Source organism: Podarcis muralis, chromosome Z, assembly GCF_964188315.1.
Source record: "Podarcis muralis chromosome Z, rPodMur119.hap1.1, whole genome shotgun sequence".
NCBI classification, from domain to species: domain Eukaryota; kingdom Metazoa; phylum Chordata; class Lepidosauria; order Squamata; family Lacertidae; genus Podarcis; species Podarcis muralis.
This window is the reverse complement of record NC_135673.1, coordinates 25,598,622-25,613,655: the sequence shown is the minus strand read 5'-3', so window position 1 is coordinate 25,613,655 and position 15,034 is coordinate 25,598,622. Positions and strand designations below refer to the sequence as shown.

General features: G+C 44.1%; 1 long non-coding RNA gene across 1 annotated transcript in view; it reads right to left on the bottom strand.

The window, feature by feature from the left end:
- Positions 1–6,120, bottom strand: part of LOC114589563 (uncharacterized) — a 39,220-nt gene extending 33,100 nt beyond the window's left edge. The window contains exon 1 of the long non-coding RNA XR_013391332.1: positions 5,997–6,120. This is a non-coding gene — a long non-coding RNA (uncharacterized LOC114589563). The remainder of the gene's footprint in view (positions 1–5,996) is intronic.
- Positions 6,121–15,034: the final 8,914 nt, after the last annotated feature.

Sequence of the window (15,034 nt, the reverse complement as noted above, 5' to 3'; positions counted from 1 at the left end):
TTTGTTGGCAAGGTGATGTCTCTACTTTTTAAGATGCTGCCTAGGTTTGTCATTGCACGGAACATAAAGGCCCTTAAACCAGTTTCCTGAATTAGGTACCCACCTTATTTTGTGAACTGGACAGCATCTCAAGGGCCACAGGTTCCCCACCCTGTTTAGGGCTTTAAAGGCCTGAGCTAGAATTCTAGAATCATGAGCTAGAATTCTGACAGCACCTGTGTGTGGTTATGTTGCTGCTGCTGCTGTTTTAGAGAAATTGTTGCATCATGTTCAGTTATGAATTTCCCAATTGCAATTCTTAGTTGCAAAGTGAATTTTAAATTTTGGATAGATTATTATTGTTTAATGCTTTTGTGGATGTGTTATTTACCTTTTTGAGTATAATTTTATAGAAAAGTAAGATAAACATGTTAAAAGTGACCAAGCAAAATATATATGGATCACAAATATACTGGAGAACTGGAAAGCTTGCTCAAGCCTCTGTGAGATTTTAGTAAAGGTATTACAATACCATGGCTTTTAGGATTTTTTTCATATTGACCAACACAACTACTTTCTATTGTTGTATGCAAAATTCAGTTGTCATAATGTTTTGGAAAGTAAGCTGAACTGAATTGAGTTTCTTTGCCATTGCTAGTAGTTACCTCAGACTTTGATTGCTGCTATGCCATATTGAAGGTGAAGATGACACAACCTTGATGGCAGAAAGTGAGGAGGAATTAAAGAACCTTTTAATGAGGGTGAAAGAGGAGAGCGCAAAATATGGTCTGAAGCTCAACATCAAAAAAACAAAGATCATGGCCACTGGTCCCATCACCTCCTGGCAAATAGAAGGGGAAGAAATGGAGGCAGTGAGAGATTTTACTTTCTTGGGCTCCATGATCACTGCAGATGGTGACAGCAGCCACGAAATTAAAAGACGCCTGCTCCTTGGGAGAAAGCCAATGGCAAACCTAGACAGCATCTTAAAAAGCAGAGACATCACCTTACCAACAAAGGTCCATATAGTTAAAGCCATGGTTTTCCCAGTAGTGATGTATGGAAGTCAGCCCTGAGTGCTCACTGGAAAAACAGATCGTGAAGTTGAGGCTCCAATAGTTTGGCCACCTCATGAGAAGAGAAGACTCCCTGGAAAAGACCCTGATGTTGGGAAAGATAGAGGGCAGAAGGAGAAGGGGACGACAGAGGACGAGATGGTTGGACAGTGTTCTCGAAGCTACAAACATGAGTCTGACCAAACTGCGGGAGGCAGTGGAAGAAGGAGTGCCTGGCGTGCTCTGGTCCAGGGGGTCAAGAAGAGTCGGACACTACTAAATGACTAAACAACAACAACATGCCATATTGATAATGTGTTCCACTTTAATAATAGGAGGCAGGTATTCACAGTGCCTGCTGGAGGATAATTAACTACAAACCCCAAAATTTGGGATTCCCTCCAAACTCCATACATCAAAAATCCAACAGTGTCCAAATCACACGCATGGCAAAGTTTGGCAATAATTTTGCAGTGTTTCAGTGAAAACCCTGCATTTTACAGCACCCCGCAAACTGAGTAATTGCTACTCAGACCTAGGGTCATAGCTATCACTTCTGCTGGCATGTGCTATGCAAAAGTTGGAGCAGCCAACAGGGTAAAGATGTCAGCAGGAGGATGGGACAAACACTGCTTTTCAGGGATGGTGATCCTAGGGATGGTGGAAACCTGTGCTGCTAAGTTTTACAGGCCCCAAAATGGAAAGAAAGAAAGAAAATGAGTTAGGCATTCTAGTTACCAAAGTGCTTAGAAGAACTGATATTAGATCCCAAGGGCTAGTCCTATATACTAGTGGTCCCCAATTAGCTAAATACTGTGGACCTGTTTTTCAAAAGCCAAGCCATGGGGGGGGGGGAATCATATCTCTATGGTAGTTTTGTTATGTAAATGGTGCCACCAGCCCTCTGGTTGGGTTACACAGACCCCCAAGGGTCTGTGGACCACCCATTGGCAACCACTGCTCTAAACCATATTTCCATGAGTGGCTATAATTAGGCAAAATCATAAGGCATTTCAACAGAGGGAACTAACATCTTGCTAAAGAAATAACTATACCTAGACATGTAAATTTATTAGGTACATTTGTTTTTAAAATCTGTATCAGATACTGTATTTTTCACTCCATTAGACGCACCTGACCATAAGACGCACCTAGTTTTTAGAGGGGGATTGCAAGGGGAAAAAATTCTTTAAAGGGAGCGCTGAGTAGAGCCTGTATGCATCCCAGGCTCTGCTCAGCACTCCCTTTCACGAGCCGCGTGGAGCGTGTGTGTGTCACGGTTGCAGGCTTTTCCCTGAGGAGGGAGAAGCCCCCAAGAGCACACATGCTAGGCACAGCTCTTTAAAGGGAGCACGGCTCTTGGGGGCTTTTCCGGGAGGTGGGGGAAGGGACTGAGGGGCTGTTTTATCTACTCTTTGAAAGTCTGTTATTACTTTTAAATGAATATTTTATACCATTTTATGTGAACTGCTTATAAAAAAAAAATTAAGTAATAGATAGATCTTGCTAAAGGGGACGCGGGTGGCGCTGTGGGTAAAAGCCTCAGCGCCTAGGGCTTGCCGATCGAAAGGTCGGCGGTTCGAATCCCCGCGGCGGGGTGCGCTCCCGTTGTTCGGTCCCAGCGCCTGCCAACCTAGCAGTTCGAAAGCACCCCCGGGTGCAAGTAGATAAATAGGGACCGCTTACTAGCGGGAAGGTAAACGGCGTTCCGTGTGCGGCTCTGGCTCACCAGAGCAGCGATGTCACGCTGGCCACGTGACCCGGAAGTGTCTCCGGACAGCGCTGGCCCCCGGCCTCTTGAGTGAGATGGGCGCACAACCCTAGAGTCTGTCAAGACTGGCCCGTACGGGCAGGGGTACCTTTACCTTTACCTTTACCTTTTTAGATCTTGCTAAATCAATTAAAGAAGCCAACGGGTGTCAACTAATCCCCCAATTTTAAAAGAAAGGCCAGGGATTGTGGCATAAACAAGAATCCTATTTATGAATCCTAAGTTTATGCCAAACCCAGGAAGAAAACTATGCTTGGGCACTGGGGTTATCATGTACGCCTCAAAACTTTGCCCATACTGTATGCTTGTGAAACATGGACCACTTATAAACACCATCTCCAACCCTCAAAAGATTCCATCAACAGTGTCTCCGAAAATTTTTACACATCACTTGGGAAGATAGGCAAACTAATACCAGTGTACTGGAAGAAGCAAAGATCACCAGTGTTGAAGCAATGATTCTTCAACATCAACTTTGCTGGACTGGTCATGTTGTGTGGATGCCTGATTATCGTCTTCCAAAGCAACTACTCTATTCCGAACTTAAAAATGGAAAGCATAATGCTGGTGGTCAACAAAAGAGGTTTAAAGACTGTATCAAGGCTAATCTAAAAAAAAGAAGTATAAACACCAACAATTAGGAAACACTTGCATGTGAGCGCTTCAATTGCAGAACAGCCTTTACTGTCATGGTGTCATGGGCTTTGAAGATACTCAAACTCAGGATGCAAGGGAGAAACGTGCTAAGAGGAAGGCATGCTTGGCAAATCCACACCATGATCAACTCCTGCCCGGAAACCTATGTCCCCACTGTGGAAGGATGTGTGGATCCAGAACTGGCCTCCACAGTCACTTACGGATTCATTGTTAAAACCATGCTTATCGAAGACAATCTTACTCGGCTACAAGTGATCACCAAAGAAGAAGAAGAAGACGACAATGGTGCTTGCTCTCTACCTAATCCTGCATGAACTTAGTGGTAAAGTACCTGCTTTGCTTGCAGAAGGCCCCTTGTTCAATCACTGGCATCTCCAGGTGGGACTGGAAAGATCACCTGAATGAGGGCTCATCCACATTTCCACTTGTCCTGCTGCTTTCCCCCAGGAAAACCTGCAGTTTACCACTGATTTGGAGCAAACATCAATTGGACTTTCTATGGACTGACATTTGCTCTGATTCAGCAGAAAACAGCTAGTTTTCCCGGGAAAGTGGTAGGGGCGTAAGTAAACAAAACAGCTTCAACCTGTGCCCAGAATGCACGCGTCAAGAGGGAAACCTCCTGGACCCGAGCTTTCTAGGTACGGGACAAGTGAAATGTGGATGAGCCCTGAAACACTGGAGAGCCTCTGCCAATCAGATCAGGCCAGACTGAGCCTGATGGACCACAATGGTTTGGATCTGTATAAGGCAGCTTTCTAGCTTCCTCCCTACCATGAAACTTTATGCACAGGAAGATGGGAACACAGTGAGGGCTATGGACAGATACAGGAACATATCGAGGCTCTCTTTTTTTCTTCCATCCTTGCTGTGCATCAGAACACCATCTGTTATCTCCCTGGAAGACCCACTCTGCTAGAACAAGAGGGAGTAGGAAAATGGGGGCAGCCCGAACACTTTTGGCTCCTCAAAAATACCTTAAGAGGCTTTTGCAAGATGCAACAGGGATTTACTGACTTGCACTGATGCAAATCTGTTTATGCTTGTTCAACATTTCTGGTTGCTTTCTGTGAATGAAGCTACTTAAATTGCCTCCCACTACATTTAGCTTCTGCTCAAGACAGGAAGGCAAATATATTACTTTTCAACATGGATGGCAGAAGTCCAAGAGTAGCTAGCAGAGGAAGGAAGCAATCTTATCAGTCCTTCTGGTCCATTGATAAAACCACAGAAGGAAATCATTCAGCTTTCAATGAGGAAAGGGAAGTCTTAAATGAAAATTAGGAATTGCCTGGGGAGCTTTCAAGTCAACAGGAATTACACATGCAAAGCTGAAAGCTTTCAGCTCTATGTGGTGTGAAATCAGAGCAGAATTATCTATCTGCCGTGTTCTGTACAGTACTATAAAGATAGTGAAGATTTTATTTCTTCCTTTTTTACTCAGTCACATGATTTAATCTCCCAAACTGGGTGTCTGCATAAACAAAATAACTTAAGATGATTAACAGTGCAATCCTACACATGCCTGATCAGATGCAAGCCTTGTTGAGTTCAGCGAAGCTTACTCTCCCATGTAACTACAGCAGCAATTAACTCTCTAAACACATCCTTTGTATTGTTACAGGCCACCCCAATCTCTGCCAAGCGGTAGCAAGAGAGTCCAGGGGTCTTGGCACTTAACCAGGGTTTATGTTTCCTTGGGGAAAATGGAACACAATGGATGCTAGCAACTTTATGAAATATGGTTTATTCACACATATTTACACCTGTGTGTTATGGAGAGTTCACAGCATTTACATCTCAAGAAGGTCCTTCGCAGCAATGAAACACAAAATTAAGCACACACACTCCGTCTAGTTCAACCAACTTCCTGTTCCTCCTTCCCAGCAGCACTTGCAGAAAACAACTCCTGTCCTCCCACTTCCAGCATCCTGCCCCCCGGTCACCCTGGCAATCTGTTTCTCAAGCCCACTGCAAAAGGCCCCCTTTTCCTTCCCCAAATACTACTATGCAGAGAGTCAGATGTTTTGCCAATAGTTTGCCATTATCAAACAAGCCAGGTCCTTCCCAGCCTTTTGTTTCTTCAAGACCCACCCACAGCAAGCTGTTTCATGAGGAAGCTAGCAAGCATTATTTCTTGCCCTTGCTAAATTCATGAATTTATGAGCTTGCTCAAATTCTAAACCTTCATTGAAAGTAGAGCTTATAAGGGAGTCTATAGGGTTGCCACCTGTCCCTAGAAAAACATGACTGCCCTTTTCTTTCAGAGAAAAGAGTCTCCTGTCTTGTTCGAACTTCAAACGGAGCATCTTTTTTCACATATTCAAGCGCTTCCTCATCTTCCTCCTCCAAACTGTGCCGGCAGAGGGTGAGTCCAGTGGAGGAGGGTAGCCAAGAGTGAGAGCAACAGTTATTGGGGGACAGAGGGCAGAGGGTGGAGTGGGGCCAGGATGAGGAGTTTGATAGAGAGTATTTTTTCATGGGCAAAGGGTGGGTTGCAGGGAATGAGAGAGGTGGTTTGCAGTGCCAGGTACCTGCTACAGTGGAGTCTTGGGTTTTGCATGGGCATCTCCAGGTATGGATGGCAGAGATTTCTGTAGAGATGCCGCCAGTCAGTAGACAGTCAATCAGTCAGTCAGTCAGTCTGCCAGTCAGTACTGACCTAGATGGACAAACAGTCTGATTCAGTATGAGGCAGCTTCCTATGTTCCTGATTTGCCCTTCCCAGACTAAAAAGAGGATTAAAGTGCAGGTATACTACCGTTTTCACACTTCCTCTGAATTTTGCAGCACACTGTAGTCAGTGGCTCAACACAGTTCAGTATCCTGTTCTCACAGTGGCCAACCAGATGCCTATGGGAAGCTTGCAAGCAGGACTGGGTCCCAGAGCACTCTACCCTCCTGAAAATTCTGGAATCTGGTATTCAGACGCCTCTTACTGTGAAAGTGTGTAGCCATCAATGAATTGCGTACAAAATGCACATTGTAGGATAAAATGTATACAGAAATGTGATTTTGTTTTGAAAAAAATACATTTTAAAACAATGTAGTCTGCAACATCTGGAGAGCACTGTGCCTGATACATATTAAAAGTGAACTGTTAATTTAAACTAGTAAACTGTGGACCATCCATGCACACGAGGAAGGTATCAGCAGGCTTGGATCAACCCCATGGCCTGCAGAAGTACCAAAAACAAAACAAAAACAAAACCTTTTGAAAGCAAAATCTAAGTTGGTAGGGAACCCAAAAACAGCCAATTAGGACTGAGCATGCTCAGTGGCCATGGAATGCACTAACTGACTATTGGGGGAGGGAATAGAAAACTGGAGGAGGGGGGGAATGGAATGGATTGTTCTGGGAAAGAGCATGCGTGGGTGGAATCCAGAACAGGAGCCCTGCACACTGCAACATTTTGTTGCAAATCTCGCTAGCTTTTTTTACTATTGTTATCCTGCAGGTCTGGGAGTGACCGGAGAAATCAGCTTCTTAATTAAGCTTTCTTGTCTTCAGAATAGCAGGGTACCATAGGCTCCTCTTAGGTTCATTCAGCACCACACCTGAGGACAGCAGGTTAGTTTACGGGGGCACAGAGGCAGACCAAGTGGTGCGCACACAGGTCTGCCACCCCACTATGCCTAATGTGGGGCTGGCCCCAACTTACACATATCGCCATAGTGTCAAGAGTGCTGCCATTTGATTAATTAATCCACATTAAATAAATGATTAGACATGGTAATTCTAAACTCTGTTTGTAATTGTGAGCATGGAAGAAGGAAAGGGGGGGCGCTTTTTTGCTGTTCTCTCCCCTTGATTATTACCAAAATGATACCGGATCCTATGTATCTCTAAAGATTCGGCTAATAAAATCATTTTCTGGAACTGTTTGCGCTCTGAATAACAGTGGGATCTTCCAGCATGCTCAAAACTAGCTAAGATCTCTGACTAATTCAGTCAAAGCACTAAATTGCATCTGGATACATCTGCGCCCAAGTACAGTCACTTCCTGCCTGCTGTCATTCCCATTGTAATAAAGAAGTGAAGTGATTATCACAAGGATTCTGTATAATAGATACCACAGCTTCAAATTGGCCCATCATTTTGATATTGCAATGTGTGCAAAAATAATTTCAAAAAAGCCCCAATTTTGCATGAAAATGCTATGGCTTTGTGACTCCTAACAGACAACTAGGAAGACAGGATTATGGAGGTAATTGTGCACTTTCATGATTATTTGAGAGACAGAGCCAGTTTCCTCTACTAAGGACAAAATGAGTGTAATGCAGGAACTCAAATTCTTAGGAGGCACTGAGAGAAACTATAAATGATAATAGGAGGCCTAAAGACTGAGAGTTCTCAGTGCAGGGGTCGCCAGCTTTTTGGAGGAGTGGGAACATTTGAAATTTTGAGAAAGTGCTGGGGCACCCTTCACAAAAAGACTGCCGTGGGCCATTTGGGACCATGGGGAGTGTGGCGTAATGGCTGTCACATCTAAATGAGGATAAAGGGCACTGCTGTGCTCCCCACAGAGAGAAGCTCTTTGCATCCCTCCCTATTATTATTATTATTATTATTTATATACCGCCCTATAACCGGAGGTCTCAGGGTGGTTCACAGACAGAAAGAAGGGTGAACATCCAAATCAGGCGTCCAATGACATGTAGGCATGTTTAGGGAGGGTGGGGGGTTTCAATGCAAAAGAGGTTGAGCCATTGCAAATGGGAACTGAGCAGGAAGATCAAACAGTCTTTTGCATATTGAGGGATTTACTGAGACTTCCATAGAAGATGCTCACAGGTACGCTGGTGCTCATGAGCATCACACTGATAGCCACTGTCCTAGTACAAGATACTTCCTGCTTTTCTGCTGTAAGCTACACACAGAATTGCAAACGACTTTCCATACGTTGGGGAGCAGGGTGTTTTTTGTAGGTGACACAGGCACATGGGTGGAGAAGGAAAAAATCCCAGTCAAATTTTTGAAAGATGGGTTCTTTCATTCGCACTCCCACCCACCATTCCTCACCCGGGGGCAGTGTTGGAAGATGAAGAGGTAACAGGGTTTAATGAGCAGTGGGTTTAATGTGGCAGAGGGAAGTCCAGAATCAGAGGCGGAAGTAGAGTTTGGAGAGGAAGGCATACAAATGCAAAATTTTAAAACGAACATCAAAAGGACATAATAACATTATTTACTAAAAGTGTTCGTGCTGCAGTATTACCAAAATGACTATTCCTATCCCTATTCAAAAATGAACACCCAAAAAGGCATAGCTATCATCATGCCATTTGAACCCAGTTAAGAACAAAGGCTTGGGTAAATAGGAGTATCTGCACACAAATACACACACATATCTATTTCTTTGGTCTTTATCATTCTGTTTCTGTATCAACTTGTATTGTTTGTTTGTTTGTTTAAATCTGGGTTGTGACAATAAGTGTTGTCTAAATGCATATGCATTATCACATAAAAATAAATAAATAAGTATTTTGTCACAAAATATCTATTAAAATGTGTGTTTTATTTCAAAAGTCCAGTATTCTAAATGTATCTTATCATAAAACAAACATCATAAAGGCATTTTGCTGAATCAAACCAAGAGTGGAAGAGGAACCTTCTTCGAGTTGTCCCCCCAGAGTTTTAGAAAATGTACTGTACACTTTGTTGATTTTTAAATGTTTTTCTGTCATGTTTAGAAACTTAATTTATTGTTCCTTCAATTTTTGAAATGCTCTTTACAGTATGTGTGACTTTAAAGAGCACTTAATAAACTCTTGTTGTACCAAATTTGGCTTTGTTTGGACTTTTTTTGACCATAGGAACGCATTAATTGATTTTCAATGCATTCCTATGGGAAACCGTGATTCGCAAGACGAAAAATTCGCTAGACAAAAAAACTCGCAGAACAAATTAATTTTGTCTTGCGAGGCACCACTGTAAAGTGTTATTTGTTACTCAGTAATCTCAGTGTGTGTGTGCTCTTTAATACACAGCACCCACAACAGAACATTACAGGCCACTGTGAGAACAGGATGCTGGACTAGATGAGTCTTTGGCCTGATCTTATGTAGGCCTGCAGACAGAGTCTCTGAGGCTAATCATAGGCAAAAGTAAGGTTCACATGTGTGAAGGCAACCTGCCATCAGGATCAGACACTAAGGGCTTATCCACACTAACTTTTTGCCTCACTCTTTGCAGGCAGAAGTCTCTGCCTGAATACTTCATGTCCAGGTGGGTTGGTTGGTTTGTCCTGAACTTTCCCCGTGAAAGCCCACTCTTTAAAGCTGAATCAGAACATACGTCAATTCAGGTTTTCTGAAGATTGATGTTTGCTTCAATTGAGTTTTAAAGAGCAGGTTTTAGCCGGGAAAGCTCTGGAGCAAAAAGAAACAAGAAAAAAGGAGGGGGCAGTCGGACGCAGAACTTTAAATCACACACTGTGCCAGAAACGAGCGGAAGAAATGTACATGTGAATAAGCCCTAACTCACAATGCCACATCTGATTTTTAGAACATTTACCCTTCTCCCAACAGCTAACCCATCTAGTATAATCTAGAACTCTAGTTATTCCTACTGCTCTGCTTCACTATTTACTCATTTCAAGGCGTCCTGTTTTGTTATCATTGACTCACTGTGTGGTTGTCAAACCTGATTTATCAGAGTCCTGTTCCCTGTGACCTTTAAAGTACAGAATGTTACAGCAGTGAAGTCTCCCCCCCCCCAAACACTGCCAGTAACAGATAAATGAATCAGTTGACACAGTCAGCCATGCCCTTTTACACCCTGCTAAATTTGTGAGGTGACAGGATATCTCTGTACAGTTCTATTAGTCTGTAGGTCAGTCATACACAAGCTCAGTGTATCACACCTAGAAAGATTTCTCTCTTCTCCTGCCACATCTCAGAGCAGTAGGTTCCAAAAATGTGCACTGAACTTCTTGACACTAAAGAAAACTACTACAACAAATCAGGTCTCTATATTCATAGCTAAACATTGTGTGTGTTGCAATGCTAAACACGTTGGCTTCGATGCAGTTCACCCTACTGTGTTCATTGGGGTCTAAACACAGGTGCTTTGTTTATGTATTTCATATATTGCAGGACAGGACATTTGCCTTCATGACCCTGCTTACACACTCAATATTGCATAGCTACTGGGCCTGCTCAGTCTTCACTGTGCTCTTTTTTTGCAGAGGGGCAATAGCTTCCTTAAAAATGTTGTACATCTGCAATCCTCAGGGTGCTACTGAGTTTGGCCATATGTCCCAGTATGCTATACTGTAGGTTCAGCTCCTTCTGTTGCATTGTTACACCCCACCCCACCCCCAATCTTTGAGAGGCAAGAGACTCCAGTGGTTTCAAACACTTTCCCAGGGCTTGGTTTCATTGGAATGAAGCTCAGCAGAGACTGTGGTGTCTTTAGGATATATGGGTTGATATACACATATATGCAACCTGAACATAGGAGGGAGGCGGTCGCAGCATTAACACTCCCTTAGATCTTGCTTCCCCTTTTGGTTTCCAGGGAAGTCCCAAAGTCCAACACAGAGCAAACATATCTCTCTCCCCCCATCTGTCAGCATCTAGCCTTTTCTGCTCGCACACACAAAACTATTGTTCTCCTGTGCAGCAGCTAGGTGAGTGCAGGGAACAGAGGCTCACATATCTGTTCAGGACAACTTCTTTGGTTATGGTAAATTGTGGTACAATTTTAAAAAAAATAATTATTAAGGTTTTCAAAATATTACAAAAAGATAAAATAATAAGAAAAAATACAAAATAAAAACAGTTAAAAACAATTCAGTCTTTCCATGTCTTATTTTTCATTTGCCTGTTCCCCGGACCTCCTCACACCTCCCTTTTTTGTATCCAGTTCAATTAGTTGGTTCAGCAAATCCTTTCCCTCTTTATTTTTATCCTAATCTTTAGTCTTAATACAGTGGTGCCTCGCAAGACGAAATTAATTCGTTCCGCAAGTTTTTTCTTCTTGCGAGTTTTTCGTCTTGCGAAGCATGGTTTCCCATAGGAATGCATTGAAAATCAATCAATGCGTTCCTATGGAAACCGACTTCAGACCAGGTCCGGGGATAGACAAGGGCTTTTCTTCCCACCCCCAGCATTTTAAAAAAACCCCGGATAACGGAGGACTTCTCCGCTGTCCGGGGCGATCTTAAAATGCTGGCGGGCGGCAGCGAAGCCTCCGCTGCCGCCCGCCAGCATTTTAAAAAACCCCCAGACAGCGGAGGACTTCTCCGCTGTCCGGAGCGATTTAAAAGCCCCCGGGAAGGCAGGCAGGGGGGAGCAAAGTCTTTGCTCCCCCCCCCGCCTGCCTTCAAAAGCCGTCCGGGATAGCGGAGAAACGAAGGCTGGCGGCGGGAGGAGGTCTCTCCACCCGCCGCCAGCCTTCGGAGGAGGTCCGAGGACAGTGGGGAAGACGCGCTACGCTTCCCCGCTGTCCCGGAGATTTCCCTATGGGCTTTCGTCTTGCGAAGGAAGCCCATAGGGAAATTCGTTTTGCGAAGCGCCTCCAAAACGGAAAACCCTTTCGTCTAGCGGGTTTTCCGTCTTGCGAGGCGTTCGTCTAGCGGGGCACCACTGTATATTATGACTTTAAATTATCACCTGTTTACAATCCATTTTTGCGCGTCTTTTTAACATTACTGCTAAAAACCACTTAACTTCAATCCAACATCATTCTAACATTCATTAATTTTGCAGTATTTTTGTAAGTAATCTTTAAATTTCTTCCAATCTTCTTCCACCGACTCTTCTCCCTGGTCTCGGATTCTGCCAGTCATTTCCGCCAGTTCCATATAGTCCATCACCTTCATCTGCCATTCTTCCAGGGTGGGTAGATCTTGCGTCTTCCAATACTTTGAGATAAGTATTCTTGCTGCTGTTGTGGCATACATAAAGAAAGTTCTATCCTTCTTTGGCACCAATTGGCCGACCATGCCCAGGAGAAAGGCCTCTGGTTTCTTCAGAAAGGTATATTTAAATACCTTTTTCATTTCATTATATATCATCTCCCAGAAAGCCTTAATCTTTGGGCACGTCCACCAAAGGTGAAAGAATGTACCTTCGGTTTCTTTATATTTCCAACATTTATTATCGGGCAAGTGATAAATTTTTGCAAGCTTGACTGGTGTCATGTACCACCTGTATATCATTTTCATAATATTCTCTCTTAAGGCATTACATGCCGTAAACGTCATACCTGTGGTCCATAACTGTTCCCAGTCAGCCATCATAATGTTATGTCCAACATCTTGTGCCCACTTAATCATAGCAGATTTCACCGTTTCATCCTGAGTATTCCATTTCAACAGCAAGTTATACATCCTTGACAAAGTCTTAGTTTTGGGATCTAACAGTTCTGTTTCCAATTTTGATTTTTCCACCTGGAATCCAATTTTCTTGTCCAAATTACCATATTTTTCGCTCTATAAGACGCACCAGACCACAAGACGCACCTAGTTATTGGAGGAGGAAAACAAGGAAAAAAATATTCTGAATCTCAGAAGCCAGAACAGCAAGAGGGATCGCTGCGCAGTGAAAGCAGCAATCCCTCTTGCTGTTCTGGCTTCTGGGATAGCTGCGCAGCCTGCATTCGCTCCATAAGACGCACACATATTTCCCCTTACTTTTTAGGAGGGGAAAAGTGAGTCTTATAGAGCAAAAAATACGGTATATCCCTCCATTATTTGATAATAATGAAGCCAATCTCGCACTTTGTTTTTTAGCTTTTCAAAACTCTGCAATTTCAATTTATCTTCCTCTTGTTCCAAAATTTCCCAATATTTCAGCCATTTGGTCTCCATATTGAGCTTTTTCTGAGCCTTCGCTTCCATCGGTGACAGCCACCTTGGGGTTTTATTCTCAAGTAGATCCTTATATCGTATCAAGTAGATCCTTATATCTTACAATGGTACCTCGGGTTAAGAACTTAATTCGTTCTGGAGGTCCGTTCTTAACCTGAAACTGTTCTTAAGCTAGGGTTACCAGATGTCCCCAGATTTGCAAATCTGTCCCCGGACAAATTCTGTCCCTGGAATGTCCCCAGATTTGCAAATCTGTTCCCGGGAAAAGTGGCAGCGGCAGCCTCAGCAGCCCGGAGCCAGTCTGGTAGTGCAGTTGGCTCTGTCTGGCTTCAGGAGCTGCTTGCTGCCGTGGCGCCCGCCACTTTTCCTCGCCGGAAGTCATATGGGGACTTCCAGTGAGGAAAAATGGTGGGCACCACGGCAGTGAGCAGCTCCTGAAGCCAGCCAGAGCCAACTGTGCTACCAGGCTGGCTCCAAGTTGCTGATTGCCACTGCTGCCGCCACTGCCGAAGGGGAACTGGGGACGTCCGGTGGTACAGATCCCCTTCCTCTTTTGTTTTGACTGATCGGGGGAGGCTCAGGAATTGCAGCCAGCCAGCCATTGCCCCGTTTTTTAAAAAACTCTGTGCATTTATGTTTCACAGGGTGTGAAAGAAGGGCTTTGCACCTTGTCTGGCAGAGAAAACGTGCACATTGCGCCCCTCCTGGGCAACAGCTGCCCACCCGCGACTCCCAAGCCTCCCCCAATCTGTCAAAACAGGAGAAAGGGAGCAGGAGATCGGGGAAGGCTCGGGAGTCACAGGTGCGTGGCGCCGCGTTGCCCAGTTTTTAAAAAACTCTGCGCATTTACCATATATACTCAAGTATAAGCTGACCCGAATATAAGCTGAGGCACCTAATTTTACCACAAAAAACTGGGAAAACTTATTGACTCGAGTATAAGCCGGTTCACCACACCAGAAACCTGGTGGTGGCGGCAGTGGCGGAGGAAGAACAAGCAGCCCAAAAGGGCTGCTTTCGTGCTGCTCGTTCTTCTGCCACCGCCACCAGCGGCAAAGGCAGAGGAGGAGGAAGCAGCAGCCCAAAAGGACCCTCACTCGAGTATAAGCCGAGGGGGGCTTCTTCAGCATAAAAAATGTGCTGAAAAAGTCAGCTTATACCTGAGTATATACAGTATGTTTCACAGGGTGCGAAAGAAGGGCTTTGCACCTTTATACAATACCTTACATGCTCATGTTTCTGTTAATGCAGAAAATAACATCAGCTAAAATTGAAAACAGTACAAAGTAGACACCTATGTCAGAGATCTATTCATACATCTGGGAAAGCTTGTTGGAACAAAAATGTTCCAGTTGTTTCTGGAAGGTGCAGACAGCAAGTGCCTGCTGTATCTTTATAGAGAGGCTGTTCCACAGAACAGGGGCAGCCACATTGAAAGCCCTGCTCTGAGTTACTGTGGTGGAGCTGGCTTCTGAGATCTTTTGAACATGAAGGAGAAGCTCTGCTGCAGGCCACAGTATGCTGCTGGGAATATAAGGGATAAGGCAGCCTCTCAAGAAACATTTAGCAGGAATTCTTTGTATGATCTTATAAATGAAACAGCATGTGTAAAAAGCACTGCGCACATGTGTAAAAACCACTGGTAGGGCCATTGAATCAGTGGCAAGCTCAAGGAGCATGGGAAGAGGAGAAAGCAAGCCAACAACATACTTTTCGGGTAAATCCAGGATGCTTAGAAGACAGGGGTAGACACTATG